Source organism: Micropterus salmoides, unplaced genomic scaffold, assembly GCF_014851395.1.
Source record: "Micropterus salmoides isolate LMB-PRFRI ecotype aquatic unplaced genomic scaffold, ASM1485139v1 Ms_hic_scaffold_18, whole genome shotgun sequence".
Lineage (NCBI taxonomy): Eukaryota > Metazoa > Chordata > Actinopteri > Centrarchiformes > Centrarchidae > Micropterus > Micropterus salmoides.
In genome coordinates this window covers 26,061,275-26,078,402 of record NW_024040928.1, presented here as the reverse complement: position 1 = coordinate 26,078,402, position 17,128 = coordinate 26,061,275, and the positions used below count along the sequence as shown (strand labels likewise).

The window sequence follows — 17,128 nt, the reverse complement described above, 5'->3', positions numbered from 1 at the left end:
TGTAGTGTAGTTTACTTAGTCTATAAAAACATTTTAAGCTAGTAAGGCAAACTAAGTCTTTATTTTGATGTATTCAATGATGATGATATGGAGAAAGCAAGCAAATGTTCATATTTGAGAAGCTGCACTAAGCAACCGTTTAGTAATGATTTTTTAAATGGTCATATACTGATTTTTATGGTAATTGTGTTAATTCATTGTTTTAGCACTAGATGCAAGATGTTGCTTGTTACTGGAGATTATTGAAAGCTGATGGTGTTACCGATTTTTCACTTCAGGTTGTACAACCAGCAACTCAAACCTGTAATGAAAGCTCAACAACGTGTGTGTGTGTGTGTGTGTGTGTGTGTGTGTGTGTGTGTGTGTGTGTGTGAGAATGAGAGAGCGTGTGTTACTTCATCACACCATGCCGCACATCTGCATTCATTTCAGATTCTCCAGCTATGATGTGTGCGCTGTTAATTGCCAGCAAAATGCTTATCACATCTGCAGCAAACTAACTGACACACAGCCAGTGGCAAGACAGGCAGGAGGAGATGCAGACAGTTACAATTAGCAATACACCAGTAAGTGCATAGATAAAGAGACAATTAGGTCTCGAAAATCAATTCAGGCCAATATGAATCAAAACAGGCTGCACTAGACGGCAGCAATGTAAACCTCAGCTAATGATTTTAAACCAAAATGGACATATTTAATGTACCGTAAAACTCCAGTTAAAAGACGAGTCCCATTTAGACGCCTGTCCCTTTTACTGGCCTGGTGTGGCAACACGTTTTGTCAAATAAACGCAGGTCTTTTTATGAGAGTTCCCTTGATGTATTAAACTTCTTACTTACACTTGCTTTTTTGAATGCATAAGTGCATTCACACTGACTATTATGGCAAAATGCAGTGCACTATAGTCTCTTTTCCACTGCACGGTACCAGCTCGACTCGACTCTACTCGCCTTTTTTGGTTTTCCATTGTGGAAAATTTGCACCTGTACCTGCTTCCAGGTACTTTTTTTTGTATCAACCCCCTTGAGGTTCCAAGCGAGCTGAGGGATACTAAAATGTGACATGAAAACACGGCAGACTATTGATTGGTCAGAGAGAATCACGCGCCAGACAGAGGCCAGCAACAGAAAGAAGATTTTACAATTTTCATATGTAATTTCATCACCTTATCCACTTCTGAGAAGTTTTAAGGCGAGAAACCAGCTGTGTAGACAGTTTTACGAGAAGTGATGGCGGAACAAAAATGTGGTTGAAAGTTTTCAGAGTTACGTAAGTGGCGGTGGGGGAAGCCTGAGGCAACCCGCGGCCAGCCGCCCGCTCACAGAGCCATCTGGTCCCATCGTCACAGAGACCGCTGCAGCAACAACGGCAGAGGAAAATACAGCTGGAAGGTTTTCATACCGCTTATCTACCTTTAAATTCAGACTAATGTTGAAACGTTTTAACTTAAATCAAAAGACAGCTGTATGCGGGTCCCTGCTGTGTGTGTTGCATTGAAAATTACGTCGCGGCAGTTGTGTGTGGCGTTGCTAATACAACCAGCTACACCGAGGGGTACTATCCCTGGGTACTACCTGCAATGGAAAACGAAGCACAGCCAAACCGAGTCGAGTCAAGTCGAGGTGAGGCGAGGCGAGCTGGTACTGAAAAAAACGGCACCTGGATGTCGTACTTATGATGGTCAAAAAGTTGTGTGTGGGGACGCCGGTTAGCTGACCGGTAGAGCATGTGCCCCATGTGCAAAGGCTAAGTCCTTGCATTTCTGCTCTTTCAACTGTCCTGTCTCAGATAAAGGCACACAAAGCCCCTAAAAATATGGCAGAAAATGGGCAGCCGAAAAAAGCTGTAGCAGTTGTGATTGCACGGACAAACAAGTTAAAGTATGTTCATTTTTATTAAAATTGAACAAATTGAGTAAACAAGCCGGCAGATATTTTGGCGGGTGACAATCACGGACAAATGTTGGTGATAATGATCCGCCTGGTTACAATTCACCATTAAAAAGAAGAGGAGGCCAAGAAGAAAAAGAAGAAGAAACGGAGCGACTTGAGACAACACTATACTGTTGAAATTCACACACTACGCCAGCAAATACATAGTGTACTACATGTTAGTGTACTAATGGAAGGATATGAATTGAGACACAACATTAGCCAATGTTAGCTAAACTAGCAGGCTAGCCATACTGTGGGTAAATAAAAGCCCTATGAGGCCAGCGTGACACATCTGCTAACACAGCTGCTTGGCCTCTTCCTCTCTGAAATGTTCCCAAAATCTTTTGATGTTTTTTATTTTGTCTCTTCTTTTTGCTCTTAAACATGAACGCTTGCTTTCATCTCACACAAGTCAACACACACCTCACATGTCAGCCCTTGTGCAAAAGTGATTACTGTCCGTGATGAAACTATTCTGCAAGGCATAGAACCAAGGATCATTTGCACTCAGATAACTCGAGTAATTGTTTCCACCCTACTGGCAACTGCAGTCCAATTGTAATATGTTATATATTGGTAAATGTACCTCAAACACACAAAGTTCCCACAAAGCCTAAGTAATAAATTAATTGAATGTTTAAAGCAGAAAAATCAGCTCACACCTCATGCATGTTCTCCGTACGCACCCTGGTAACAGCCTGTGTGTGTGAGTCTGTCTGTGTGTGTGTGTATGTGTGTGTGCATGGATGCTCGCTCCTACACAGTAACACCACGATGGCCATCTGAGGTGGCAGTGGGACAGATGGTACGTAGGTTGGTCTTGCCTCGTGCACGCTCTCACACACACATTTACCATGGACACATGCACGCCCACAGTCCACAGCATGTGTCCTGACAGCAGAATACATACTGTAATGATCTCTTTAGCTACAGGCTTATAACCCCACCAATGACAAAAACACACCCTGGACAAGTTTCTGTTATTGCTCTTCTTTTGCAGCTTTCATAAACAGCAACAGAGCATTCATCCCTAGTACTTCTCTCTTTTTAGTTAACGCCTCATTTGTTTCTGTCCACATTCAGCTTCCATTTTCTTTAATTGTTCTGCAGTGCACACAGCTTTTCGCTGTTTCTAAAAATATCATCTTTACAGTGTCAATCCAAGTTTAAATTTAGCTGCTTTCCCTCTCAACAAAGACAAAGTGATACAGTTTGTGAAAATAAGCCAACATAACATTTGATTTTACACTTATTTTTCTTTCTTATGAGCTACTTCATAATAAATATTGTGATTTATTTATTTCCTGCATGCCTGCTTGATCTTCATTGTTTCTTATTGTTAATGTGTTTTTTATTTGTGCTTCCTGTGACATATTAAACATCAAAGAAATGCTCAGAGAACCCAATAGCCATGTTGGCAGCAGCTGGGCAACACACTGTCCTTCAGCTGTTTAAACCTGCAGTTCAGACCCTTCTACTGGCATGTAAGCATAGAGTAGGCTAATGTTTGACCCTGACCTTTGACCTCTGACCTCTCTGTGGAGGCCAGGAGGAAAAGAAAGCTTCTCTGCAGGAATGAATAGCGGATCACAGGACTATGACGTACAATAACGCGACATGCTTATATGATGAGGCTGTAAATCTCTTATCTGGAAATGCAGCGAATAAATAGATATGTTCAGGCGCAAGAGTATCAGCAGGCTTGTTAGAGAAGGCGAGAGAGAGCAGGGCCGGGCCGTGCGTCGAAGTCTCCCCGGCCAGGGCCCCTCTCTAGACGGCAACACGTCATGGAACATTCCCGGAACCAGCCAGCGCACCACCCACCATTTCTCTCTGTCTCTCTGTCTCTCTCTCTCTCTCTCTCTCTCACTCTCTCTCACACACACAGACGCGCGCACACACAAACATAGGAAACAAACGATGAGCATATGAGATAAAGTCACTCCCTTCTGAAAAAGAAAGCATGCCAATAACACCATGTACATTTTTTGCAGACATACTCCACAACAACACACTGTAGCAATAAGCCTCTATTTAAATATGTCGGGAATGTCACACTGAGCATACTGTTGCAGCAACAAGGAAATACCAAAGGGAGTGCGCTAAGGTCACCTCTTAAACTCACTTTTTAACACTCCACTACCACTATACAGCGACAATAGAAACAGGATTTGCAAGTGAACCTGTATGAGCCAGAAAACCCAGATGCGGGCAGGGCTGGTTTGTTGCTCCACAACACATAGCCTATACACAGAAAATCGACCTTCCAGACACAAAATCACACAATCACACCTATCCGAGCTCCCACTTTCACAGCTTCATATCCACCAACACCCCCCCCCCCCCCCCCCCATATAGCTATCCCCAGGTCTTGCAGCTAGCCCGGCCGTGCAGGCTACTGCAAATTCCTCAGGATATTACGCAACCCGGGTAATCTGCATGCAATGCAATGCGTGCCCGGGGTATTCCCCATGCATAGTCTTGCCCTTATAAGCTAAACAAAAGATCAAGTGCCATGAAAACAGCCCATAATGTCCGTCATAGCGCAGAAAACCCAGCTGTCACAGTGATATGTGTGAGAATATGTCCGGTAAGGTTTCGTTTTTCCTCCCTGCACTTACCTTCTGTTAGCGCTCCGGCTGCGCGTCTCCGTGCGATAATGACAACAAGCAACCCCGGTGACAGGAGATCCGATTCCGGGCGGGCTTGACACCTCGCTGAATGTCCGTTAGAAACAGCCAAGAGGCGGTTGTTAGAAATCCACAACAGTCGAAAGAGAGCGGTGGAAACGTCGCGGCGAGGCGGCCGACGGAGGAAAAGTTGCGCGTAAAAATGGAAGGAATCCTTTCCGACCGGATTTCTGCTGCCGGAGCTCAACTAGCCTACTGCAGTCAGACAGACAGTAAATGTGTGGGTCTGACTGTGTTATGAGTGTGTACGTGTGCGTGTGAGGGTGAAATCAGGAGACACACACACACACACACACACTCATAAGCACACGGGGGTTATTCCAAACGCCACTTCCCAGAATAGCAGCATAGAGGAGAGGGAGAGAGAGAGAGAGTGAGAGAGACGAAGTGGCAGAGAGCGAGAGAGAGAGGGCGTGTGTATGTGTATGTCTGTGTCTGCGTTTATGTGTGTGTGTGCGTGTGTGTGCTCGTGTGACGTCGTCGGATCCCCCAGCGCGCAACCAGGGCAGAGGGAGGGGAGGAGAGGGGAGGAGGAGCAGTGGCCGAGGAGGAGGCTCTGTCTGCCGGCGCAGAGAGAGCAGGATTCCCCGGTCACCTCTGGAGCGACATGTCTGTCTGTATATATATCTATATATATATATATATATATATATATATATATATATATACATATATATATATACATACATATATATACACATATATACACACACATACATATACATACACATACACACACACACACACACACACACATATATATATATATATAATAAAGCTTATAGTTAGGGCTGGCTCAGGTGAGTCCTGAACCATCCCTTAGTTATGCTGCTATAGGCCTAGACTGCCGGGGGATTTCCTATGATGCACTGAGCTCCTCTCTCCTCTACTTTCTCTCCCTCTGTATGCAACCTCATCCCATTATGCATATTACTAACTCAACTTCTCCCTTTCCGGTAGTCTTGTGCTTTCTTGTCCCTCTCCTCTCTTTCTTTTTTCTAGCTCTGGAGCTGTGGAGTCTGGATCTGTGGTTGCGGGTCACCTGCTGCCCCCGTGTTCCTGCTCGACACCCTCTGTTACAACAACTATTGTTACTAGTCCTATTATTATTATTATTATTATATAATTAACATTACGATTGTTATCATTAACACTACTATAAATATCTGTACCATTTTTCATTTAGTCTATAGCAACATCACCTTTACTGTCTGTACCTCTGTGTGTATATTGTGTAGGCTGCCTCCCTCCCCTCTCTCTCTCCCTCCCTCTCTCTCTCTCTCTCTCTCTCTCCCCCCCTTCACCCCCAACCGGTCGAGGCAGATGGCCGCCCACCCTGAGCCATCGTTCTGCTCGAGGTTTCTGCCTCTTAAAAGGAAGTTTTTCTTTGCCTCTGTCGCCTAGTGCTGCTCTTGGTGGGAATTGTTGGGATTCTGTAAATATCATCATAGAGTACGGTCTAGACCTGCTCTTTTATGAAAAGCGCTGTGAGATAACTGTTGTTGTGACTTGGCGCTATATAAATAAAATTTAATTGAATATATATACATATATACATACATATAGGCTGTATATTCATAGGCTTTAAATAAATATTACTAATACAAATACAATTACTAGTACTAATACTGCTATTCATAATAGTCTCAATCACTGCCACTATTAGGCTATTATTAAGTTAAATAATATGGATAGTATAATATGTACCTAGAACTCATCATTACAATATTAGAATATATAAAATGATTAATCTTTTAATACTCCCCCTGAAGGATTTATGATCATTCTTGTGAAATTAATTTGCACTGTTTAACAGACAGACTGCTTTGAAGCCAAGAAACATAGAGGGCAGATAAACCTGCTGTTGGGCCCCCATTAATCCCTCTCCCTCCCAACCTCTCCTGTGTTTGCTGTGTGTTAATTTATGAATATGCCAATTATAAACCCAAAACCTAATAATGAAGGCGTCTGACAGTGACAACCTGCACCTCTTCTGGTTGCTGTGACAACACGTCTCTGGGATGGCTGCTGGTCACTAAGAAATAGTCCAGCAACAAAATGTCGTTTTTTATGCTTCAGTGTTTGTACAGAATACCCAAAGTTTTTGGGATTTGGAGGAGCTGATAGGTGGATTTTTTTATCTTTGGACAGAGCCAGGCAAGTTCTTCCCCCTCCTTACAATCTTTATGCTAAGCTAAGCTAAGTTCTCTTGGCAGAAATGGGAGTGGTATCAATCTTCTCATCTAACGCTCAACAAGAAAGCAAATCAGTGTATTCCTCAAAATGTTGAACTATTTCTTTAAGGCCCTTATGATTACATATACTTATAATTAGGCCCTTATGTGTAAATTGATTTTGAAGTTTACAGCTGCACATTCCCAAACATTTTTAATTAGATTACAGTAACACCAACCAGTTGACACACAGTAATCCCGAAGCCTTCAGCTTGCATCTTTCTATAGCTAGTATGATAACAATAAGAAGCCATCTCGTTCACCACTTGGCAGATTTAAGGTGAATCCTCAGTACCCAGACAACAAACCCACTCAAGCGCCGAGTCCTTTCATCTGTAAAACACATTTAGGAATACAGAGGGGCTCATTCAGGCAACCCTCCTGCTAATAAATTAAATCAGGCTTGATAAAGTCCTTTTTTTTCTCTGGACAGGTTCAGATGCAGCTGCCCCTTTGTGCTAATAAACTACATTAGCTTTTGTAAGCGCCTTTTAGCAAAAGGTGGTAAGTTTGATAAGTGTCCCAGGTTTGATTACTTTGACAGGCCAAGTATCAGCCAAATGCCCGACAGAAACCTCCACATTGTTAAAACACCAGGAAGACTTTTGCACAGCCCTCTGATGTCAGCCTTCTCCAAATAGCTCTATTGTGCCTCGGAACAGATAATGACCGGTAATGATCTGATAAATGTCTCAATGGCATCCATCCATTCATAGTGCTGTAAGAAGTTTTACAAGATAAGGAGGAGATGCTCCTGGGCAGGGGTGGGCATCAACAATGATGTCACAGGTTGGCAAAACTATCATCCAGTTTCATCTCCAAATAGTTTTATATGAATCCTTTATTTGGAGGCTTGCAGTGAAGAGAGATAGAAAAGTGATGGTCACATACCATCCATCCATCCATCCATCCATCGTCAACCGCTTATCCTGCGTACAGGGGGGGCTGGAGCCAATCCCAGCTTACATCAGGCGAAAGGCGGGGTGCACCCTGGACAGGTCGCCAGTCCACCGCAGGGCCACACATAGACAAACAACCAGTCACACTCTCTTTCACACCCAAGGACAATTTTAGAGACACCAATTAACCTAGTCCGCATGTCTTTGGATGGTGGGAGGAAGCCGGAGCACCCGGAGAGAAAATACACATGTAACAAAAATGTTCCTGGTTCGATAATTGATTTGTGTCATTCCACTCTTTCGCCCTGTATTTCTTGTTGATCTACACTATAAACTGTCAAAAAGGTTTTAAATGCAAAATAAACACAAAATGGGGAGGGAAATGCAACAAACATCCTGCGTCAGATTCCAACCACATCACTTGAGCTAACGGAGCCACATGATGATCTTCATTTCAAGGAGTGCAAGGAGTGGTGTGAGTCAGCGGGGTGTGAATCCCACCTTCTGCTAACGGTTTTGCTGTCGGTTAATCTGCCAGCTCTCCGACAATTCCAGCGCTTTAAAAACACCTGCGAATGCTGTCTCTACACTTGTTCTTCAGTCAGATCTGCACTCTCCGTTGGTATAGAATAAGCACTCAGCTCAACACACACTGGTCTTCATAAAATGTATTATTCACCAAAAAAACGGATGAATTCATTGTGAAGAAAAGCCAGTATCGTAGTTAGAGCCGTGTCCATTCCAGTGACGTTCAGTTGAGGCAAAAGCTACACAACCAGAATGGACCCAGTTATGAAGGTGGAGCTGTTATTTACTGCAAGTCAACTTCTAATAACCTGTACAGGGGTGTAGTTCTCTGTGGTGGAAAGTAGTGAAAATTTGCACTCAAGTTAAAGTACAAGTACTCCCATATCAACATACTCAAGCAAAAGTAAAAATTACCATTTGACTACTCAGGTGAAAGTATGAAAGTGCTTAAACTACTCAAAGTACAAGTTCCTATGTGTTTCTGTATTGTTTAGTGTGTCATTTTATGCCAGTCCAAGTCAAGTTTCAAGTCTTTGGTCAGCAGAGTCAAGTCTCTTTTTGGAATAATACATGTTTCATCTGTGCTGTGCATCAGGTTAGAAATAGCCACTGTGCAATGTGGTTATTTCTAGGGAATGCTTAGCGTTGCTTGTTCTCTGTTTATCTATTTCTGTTTAAACACAATTATTTTACTTTTACATTTATTCATTTAGCTGACGCTTTTATCCAAAGCGACTTACAATTGCTATATATGTCAGAGGTCGCACGCCTCTGGAGCAACTAGGGGTTAAGTGTCTTGCTCAGAGACACATTGGTGAATGGGTCACAGTGGGAGATTGAACCCGGGTCTCTCACACCAAAGGCAGGCTTATCCATTGCGCCATCACCACCACTTTTATTATTATTACTATTTTATTTAAGCAATAAGCTATTATTTTTTATCTACATGAAGGTATTGATAAGATCATACCTGCTAGCTGCCTTGCCTGCTGTTGCCGCTTATATCTGTTGTTATCTTGAGATGGACATGTAGCCAAACAAACCACTTGCTTTGATATGAAGGGTGCTGCATATGATTAGCCTTCTGCAATAGCACAGGTTCCCAATTCAATATGATTATTCCTAAAGCCTCTATGAACATAATCTCTACAGTGTAAAGAATTATTGTGGCAACAGCACAGGAGCATTGTTGAATGACGTAGGGGTAAATCTATATATAGAGGGAGACTGTGCGTCACATGTGAAACCAAACAGGACTTTTTTATCCACCCGTATTTGCTCTCTCGCTATACATCTCAAAAAAGTATTGTTTCTAAATAAATAGCTGAGTGAAAACCAAGATCAGTTTCACAAGCAACATTGTATTTATAAAATTCACCAACAGGCATCACTATAAAACAAATAGCATCCAATGTGAATTTGAGAGAAGAAACAGGCTAATTTCCACCAAAAGAAAGCCATGCCCTGCACAACGAGAGGATTCTGTTGATATATGAGAATCAATCCAGTGATCTTCTTAGGTGCTTTAATTACACCAGTAATAGAAAGTCTAAGTTTTTCTGCCGGTTTGTGAAAGTGTGATTCAGGCTGTCATCAGTGGCACAGTGTACTGCATTTGAGTTACATTAGTACAACAACCAAACCTTAAATGGAAAAGGTATTTGCCTGATTTTCTAAATGTTTGCAACTGCCCAGGTCATTAATATCTGGCACAAGTTAAAGTTCACTTGCATTACCATGCACACAGCTTGGATGACAGCTCATTTCAGTAACATAGCCAAATGCATAGTAGAGATAACAGACTAGTTGTAACAAAGATATAAATGGAAAAATAAGCAAATTTAAAAGTATATTACTGGCCTGAAAACGTACTTGAGTAAACAGTAAAAGTATAGTTTTAAAAAGGAACATGAAATTGTACTACCCAACACTTTTAGTTCTTATCCACACTCTATTTATTAGAGATAAGGCCGTGCATGTATGATGATATACGTGATGTATTATAAGAATTGGATATCGGACTCCAAGATGCCGCCTTTTCATTTGAATGAAAGTTGCTCAACCCCTGTATAAAAACTTTTCCCCCACTTCTTGATTTGCTTCCTCGTTGTGCATCCTAGGGTTCATATGCATTAGTGTTTCTCTCCCGGCCGCCCCTTGCACAGATCTGCCCATATATTTACATTGGGAAGTCCCATTTCTAGGCTCTGAGAAAGCATGGGAAATATAAAACCATCATGGTTTGGAACCAGGCTTGTAACTGCGAAAGCTTGTTAAAGTTAAATGAATTGAGTTCCAATTTGAACTCCAAATCCAAGCGTTGCACGGTGTAGGACAAGGTCAGAGGAAAACAACAGCTCAAGCCAGCATCTGGATGGATGGATAGATGGATAGATAGATAGATAGATAGATATTTGAACTCCAGCAGCACAACTTCTCCCTCTTAGCCCATATATGCTTGCTCATCCTTGTGTGTGTGTGTGTGTGCTGGACAGCAATAAGTGGATTAACGCCATTTCCCATAAGAGGCTAAACGGGATGTGACCTCATCACCGCTGACCCCGGAGTCCCCATGGCGACGCAGCACCATGGCGACAGAGAGCTGCTGGAGCTTCTGATGCAGCAATTTGCATCTGCTTTTCATATGCAGCCGCGGAGGAAGGTGTTTGCAGTCTGAAGCTCTGAAAACTGGACACTGTTTTTAGGTGTGTATTGTGTAGAGACTGTATATGCAAGTAAATGTCTATCAGGTTTCATTCAACAAAGCTGTACACCCATGAAACAAAAAAAACTGAATGTCATTAGTCAAAAGTTCACACGATTTCATCTTCAGCAACATGACTATTTTGCCAGCAAATGTCTTCAGATGACTCATTTCCTAATAATTTGCTTTGCAGCTGTCACTTTGATGAAGTAGGTGTGAGTTTTTCGCATACACCTACATTAAACTCCATCAATTTCTTCTTGTTATATGTATTTCCAGGAGGTTTTAATGTCACTAAATGCCTCTTTGAATGGTCAAGATAAAAATAACTACAGTAAAAAAACACTTCACTCATAACTTAAATAGTATAGGAAAAAAAACATAATTTCAACGGACTTCCACATTTTTAGAAATGTCAACATAAATTACAACTTTATAAATCTGAGCTTTATAAAAGTTTATTTATTTATCTACTTGCTAAATGTTCCACTTTCTTCACTGGCTAGTTTCTAATGGTGTCTGTCTGTCTTTTTGAGAGCAGTGAGACTAAAACATACAGTATAAATGTGCTGTAAAAAACAAAATTATAACTAAAAGTGGCTAAAAGCTCTGACCCATTTAGTCATTTGGTTTGTTTGAGTTAATTCAAGTTAATACAAGAAATATTGAGTGCAGCTTTAGAAAGACTGAGCTCATTACACAAATGACTCAAACATAAAGCTAACTGTCTACAGCTACTTAGGATTAACATGCACAGAGCTGTCTATAAGAGCCAAATTTTGGTGCCAATCTTCTCATCTGACCGTGTATCGGCTAAAGTAACAAGTGTGGCCACAATCCCAGGATGTGAGTCATGTGTTCCTGAGTCACTTTAATGTACTGGTTTGAATTCCAAGACTAGAACTCTAAATCCTCTCTATTCATTGATTGCATTCGTTGTACAGTTTTAAAAAAAACAACCATGAATGAAAAACCTGCTGAGTAGTTACGGGAAATTGTGAATAATCCATTACACCAGAGAGGTGGATACACACACACACACACACACACGCACACACACACACACACACACACACACACACATGCACAGACACACACACACAGACACACAAACAGGCAGTCGCCTCAGGCTCTTGTCCTGGAGTCGAACTGTAATGCTCCGCAAGACAAAGCACTTCTGTGACAGCTGACTGATTACTAATGCTTACTCATACACACTCACTCACAGAAACACACACACACACACACACACACACACAACAGCTCCTACCGCTACCACACCTAGTTTCCCACAGTGTGCAAGTTGTGTTTACCTGACACTCTTTTTTACATGCACACACACACATTAACCCTGTAGATCTTTCCATCTTCTTCTCTTTGGTTTCCTTCAGCCACATTAATCCCTGTCAGTGTGTCTTTCCCCTTCCCTTACTTGCACACAAACACACACACAAGCACACGCACACACACACACTGTCGTCTGTGTATTGGGGTGCGAAATGTTACATAAAAGCTTGCAGGTGAAGGTCAAACTACCTGGGAGATAACCGTTTCAGGAGGACGTCTTCAGAGGTGAGTTCAGGAGGGATAGATAGATAGAGAGAGAGCGAGAGAGAGACTGATACACACACATACGCACGCACACACACACAGCATGACTATCAACCTCACTCTACTGGCTGTTTGGGGCTAAACAGCGCTCCTTACTGTCCAGCAGCAGTACTGACACTGATAGACAGCTTGGTCATGTCAAAACCTGGTTTAAACCTGTTCATTTGTTTCATTTGCAAAGATTTCAAGTAAAAAAAAGATTGCAATTTAATGTGAAGAACATAAATAATGGCATTCAATCTTATCTTTGCATTTGAAACTATTTATTTTCAATGTGACTTCAGTATTACTCCTCACACTGCTTTTTGTTGGTCTTTTTGTCACACTGTAGCTACATTGCAACTATGAAAGAGGCTATCATAATTAGGGTTGGGTATCGTTTGTTGAAGCCATAGTAGTTGATTGTTAAACTATTATTATTTTTATTGCTGTTATGGACAAGCAAAGTTATCTATTTATTTTTTTTGCTTGTTTAAACACACCTGAAGCAGCCGCAGCTGCAGCCGGACGCTCTGTGAGTAAAACAGCTGAAAAAGCGTTTGATTGATTTGATGTAACGCATATTTTAAGCTGAGCGGCTGTGTTATAAAAAGTATCGATTGAAGTACTGGTTTGACTGGAGACGTTTCAATTCTACTCGATACTGGGATGTTATCATAAAGGTATCGAGTAGCGATGATTAGGGATACCCATCCCTAATCATAATTGTCACGATTGTTGTCGTTTCCTTTTTTATTTACCATTTTGTACTGCAAAGACTTGAAAGGTTAGTTCACCCAAATCAGTATACACAACAGAACTTAGTGTTATTTTAAAAACATTAAAAAGTAATTTTGTAAAACTCATCAGCAGTGTGTCTTTCCAGAAAATGTCCCTGTTACTTCGGATAATCCACAGACTTCACTGTGAACTACTTTTTTACAGAAGAAATAGTCTTACATACATTGCATTGATCACCACAGATTCAATTCCACTTGCCTTCTTTGAATTGGGGTGGCAGCGTTTGTTTGTGTGATCTGGGTGAACTTTTTTAATCCAACAGATCCTTTGGCCGGTACTTACTAAGCAAGACATCTAGACCTTTTCATTTGATACAATAGTAAAGCAATAAAGAAATCTGTCTGATTATCAGTCTGAACGGCCTTTTGTTTTTTTCTGCAACATTTAATATTTTAATGCAATGTATTATATTAGAATTTCAATAAAAAATGTGGTGGTGTGAGATGTGGTGACCAGGAATCAGGAAGACAAAAATGTCTTATACCTCTAAGTTACTTACTGTCTTGAAATAAATTCTGCTCATACTGCTGAATGTACTGTGAGTGTGATGTACTTTAGCTCAAAGGAAGTTTTGGAACAACTAGGTGCAAAACATGTTATTGATAATTTGATATCTTCGACCTTATCTGATCTCTTGGCATTAAATTGACTCTTGCTCTGAAACTATGTTCTATGTAGATTTCTTCCTGCATAGAAATAATGTTTAAGAACTTATACTTTAATCTGTTGACTGTTCTCTTTCTGTCTCTCTACCAGTCAGCAAAGTTTCTCCAGTGGAACATTTTGGAGAATAGAGGAGGAAAACGAGGAGGAGGGAGAGGAGGAAGAAGGAAAGAGGAAACATGTTGCTGCCAACTCTTCAGAGACCCCACAGTGTGTGTGTGTGTGTGTCGCTCTATGAAGTGGGAATTTGATGTCCTGGCTCAGAGATGCTTATTTCTACAATGGGAAACTTTTCACATGTGTCCTCTCTCTCTCTCCCTCTCTCTCGTGCACACACACACACTTTTCAACTTTTTCTCAGGGATCTTCTAGGGTCGAAACATTCTGTCCAATCACTCTGGCATTTTCCACAAAACACTTTCAAACCCAGAATAAGGTTACTGCTCTGAATCCCCAAATCAGAACAGCCACAAAGGGGGTGCCCTATTGCAAGGTACACAGTGTTCGGTAGTGTAAGTGATAACTATTTCCAGAACAGTTATTAACCCAAGTAACACTGTGTTAGCAGAATGCAATGTTTTTGTTTTGTTTTTGTCCTCGACTTCTTCTTAGGATGACATAAATGCATAGCTGCACAGCAGGTCAGGGACTCTTCAAGTCAGCTGCTCTCCAAAGAGCTAAAGGAAGAATGGAGAGCATTCTTTCCACAGCTGGAATATACTGTACAGCATTATCTGGTTTGAGAGGCTGCAGTGTTTTCAGTTTGGCTGACTGTTGACTCCTTAGGTTAATTACTGCTCCAATAAAGTGGATTCAGTTCTAAAATGAGCTGGCTAAGCAGTTTGTTCGTTTAAAGTAATCTAGTAAAATGTTGAGTAACATAACTAATTACTTTTAGTACCCTGTAAAAAGAAAACTAGTGTTATTAGTAGAGCTACTCCATGGCCAACTGAATATATAATATAGCTGAGTTGACTTTGTGAATCCAAGTCAAGGTTTTGGACGTCTCTATCTCTGCAAGCTTTTGTGGATTAAAAACAGTAATTGAGAACAGGTGGAAATCCCACATCTGGATCATCACTAAAACCTAATCAGTGGTTCCTTGGCCCTGCTGACTGACACACAAACATAATGGCAAACGGCATACTGATGTGGATGTTTAGCAGGCATGAAGGAAAGTACAAAACAGAGTTGCATAATGGGAACCAAAGAATGCAGTGATTTTTGAGCTTGAGCCATATTAGGGACAAAAATCAGAACGTCCACGTATTGATTCTGATCCCAGCTTTAAGAAAGTGCAATGCTAAATCGCTGATGAACAGATATTTTGCCTAAAAACACTTCCTGAACTTGTAGACAGTAACTGATAACTACAATGGCCATTCTTTGTACAAAGCTGTCAGTGCAGACACAAATTGGTGAAAGACAGAGGGACCAGACAGAAAGAGAGAGAGAGAGGGAGGGAGGGGAAACATTTCCATTTATAAAAGGTCCCTGTTAAACTTTTCATCCACACCAAGTATTTTTAAGCCTCCAAAGAGGAAGAATTTGGGGAAAAAGTTGTTAAAATAGGAAAATATAGTACAGAGCTCTAAAGAAACGTTAACTATTAGGACCACTTACTCGCTGAATGTTGAAAACAATGTCACTCGAATCACAAATATCTTTTTTTTTTTTACCTTATCTGTAGTATAACACTAATTACAGTTAGCCTCTGTAGCATTTATGACCTGTATTATACTTAAAGATACTGTGAGTATCGTAATGAGAGACTGTCTTCACAAAAATAAAAAACATAATTGTGTCATTTGTCCAAGCACTGACAATGACCGATGTTTATGTTTTTCTGACAATGACCTTTTGATCTTTTGCAAACAATGACTATCCTGTCAGAACAGCAAAGACAGAAGTGACCTGCAATGAATCCTTAGATGTACAAAGTATGTGACATTGGTTCCAGCACAAAAAGTTAAGTTATTGTTGTTTCTTTCAAAGACAATCTTTCCTGACAATAAACAAATAGCTAAGTACTGTGCATGTGCATAGACGATGCTGCTGCTCTGCTAAAGTGCTGCACATGCTACTCCTCCTGTGTAGAGGTGTAAAGGTGCGGGCCACACAACTGAACAACGAGCTGAAACTGGATATAAAGCCAAGAGAAGCTGCAGATTAAGGTAATACTTCTCTGTAGGTTGATCACTACGAGCAACCCCCTTTCATATTGTCATATTGTCATTTAAGACATTGTTATTATAACAAGCTTTATATTTTATTTATTTCTTCAGATTTTGTTAGGTGTGCCATATTGATACAAATTGGATCTGGATATGTTCTGGGATTTTGTGATAACAATAATTAGATGATATTTTGCATGTGTTTATAAAAGGCTAATGTTGCATTAGCTCGCTCTTGTTAATAGGATATTAATTGTTGCTTAGTAATGGCCTTAATGACAAACAGGTTTTAGGTATTTACTTAAAACTGAAGAATTTAAGTAAAAATAATATAAAACATTGAAAACAGCAGTGCAAGTAATACTAACATCACACAGTGCAAGTATGAGTAAAGCATTTCATCTGTCGCTGTAGCTGCAAGTTTGGCTGGTTCAGGTCTCTCATGAACAGCTGACTCCTCAGGCTTTTATGCTTGATATTCTGTGCAGTGGTTAGTTTGTGGTCTTTAACGGCAAGTAATATTTTTAGGTAGTTTGCAGACTGACTTATTTTGCGCATCATCCAACTTTTTAAAGCCTCATGCAAGTGAGGCTGATCCCCATCGGTTCAATCTATCGACGCAGACTGTGAGGCTGGAGGTGTCAAGTGTTTTTAATCTCCTGGTGCTGTTTGTTCACTCATGTTTAACTTCAGTCATGCATTTTTTGACAGCTACTGCTTGTTTAAGCACACGTGTACTACATGCAGGACACAGTGACTGCACGGACAAGGTCTTTTGGATTGTTTTTTGCAAAGTGAGTGACACGGCCTACTTGATAATGTCTGCTCAAAAGCATCAATTAAGATATTACATGATCCATATTACTACTAAACATAAAACATAAACGTTACCATTTGATGCACTGTACCAG

The 17,128-nt window shown here is 40.9% G+C and overlaps 1 protein-coding gene across 1 annotated transcript in view; it reads right to left on the bottom strand.

Moving 5' to 3' along the window:
* hivep2a (HIVEP zinc finger 2a) overlaps positions 1-5,083 on the bottom strand; it is a 106,643-nt gene extending 101,560 nt beyond the window's left edge. The window contains 1 exon segment of the mRNA XM_038726518.1: positions 4,556-5,083. The gene's annotated coding sequence lies outside the window, so the exon portion shown is untranslated.
* Positions 5,084-17,128: the final 12,045 nt, after the last annotated feature.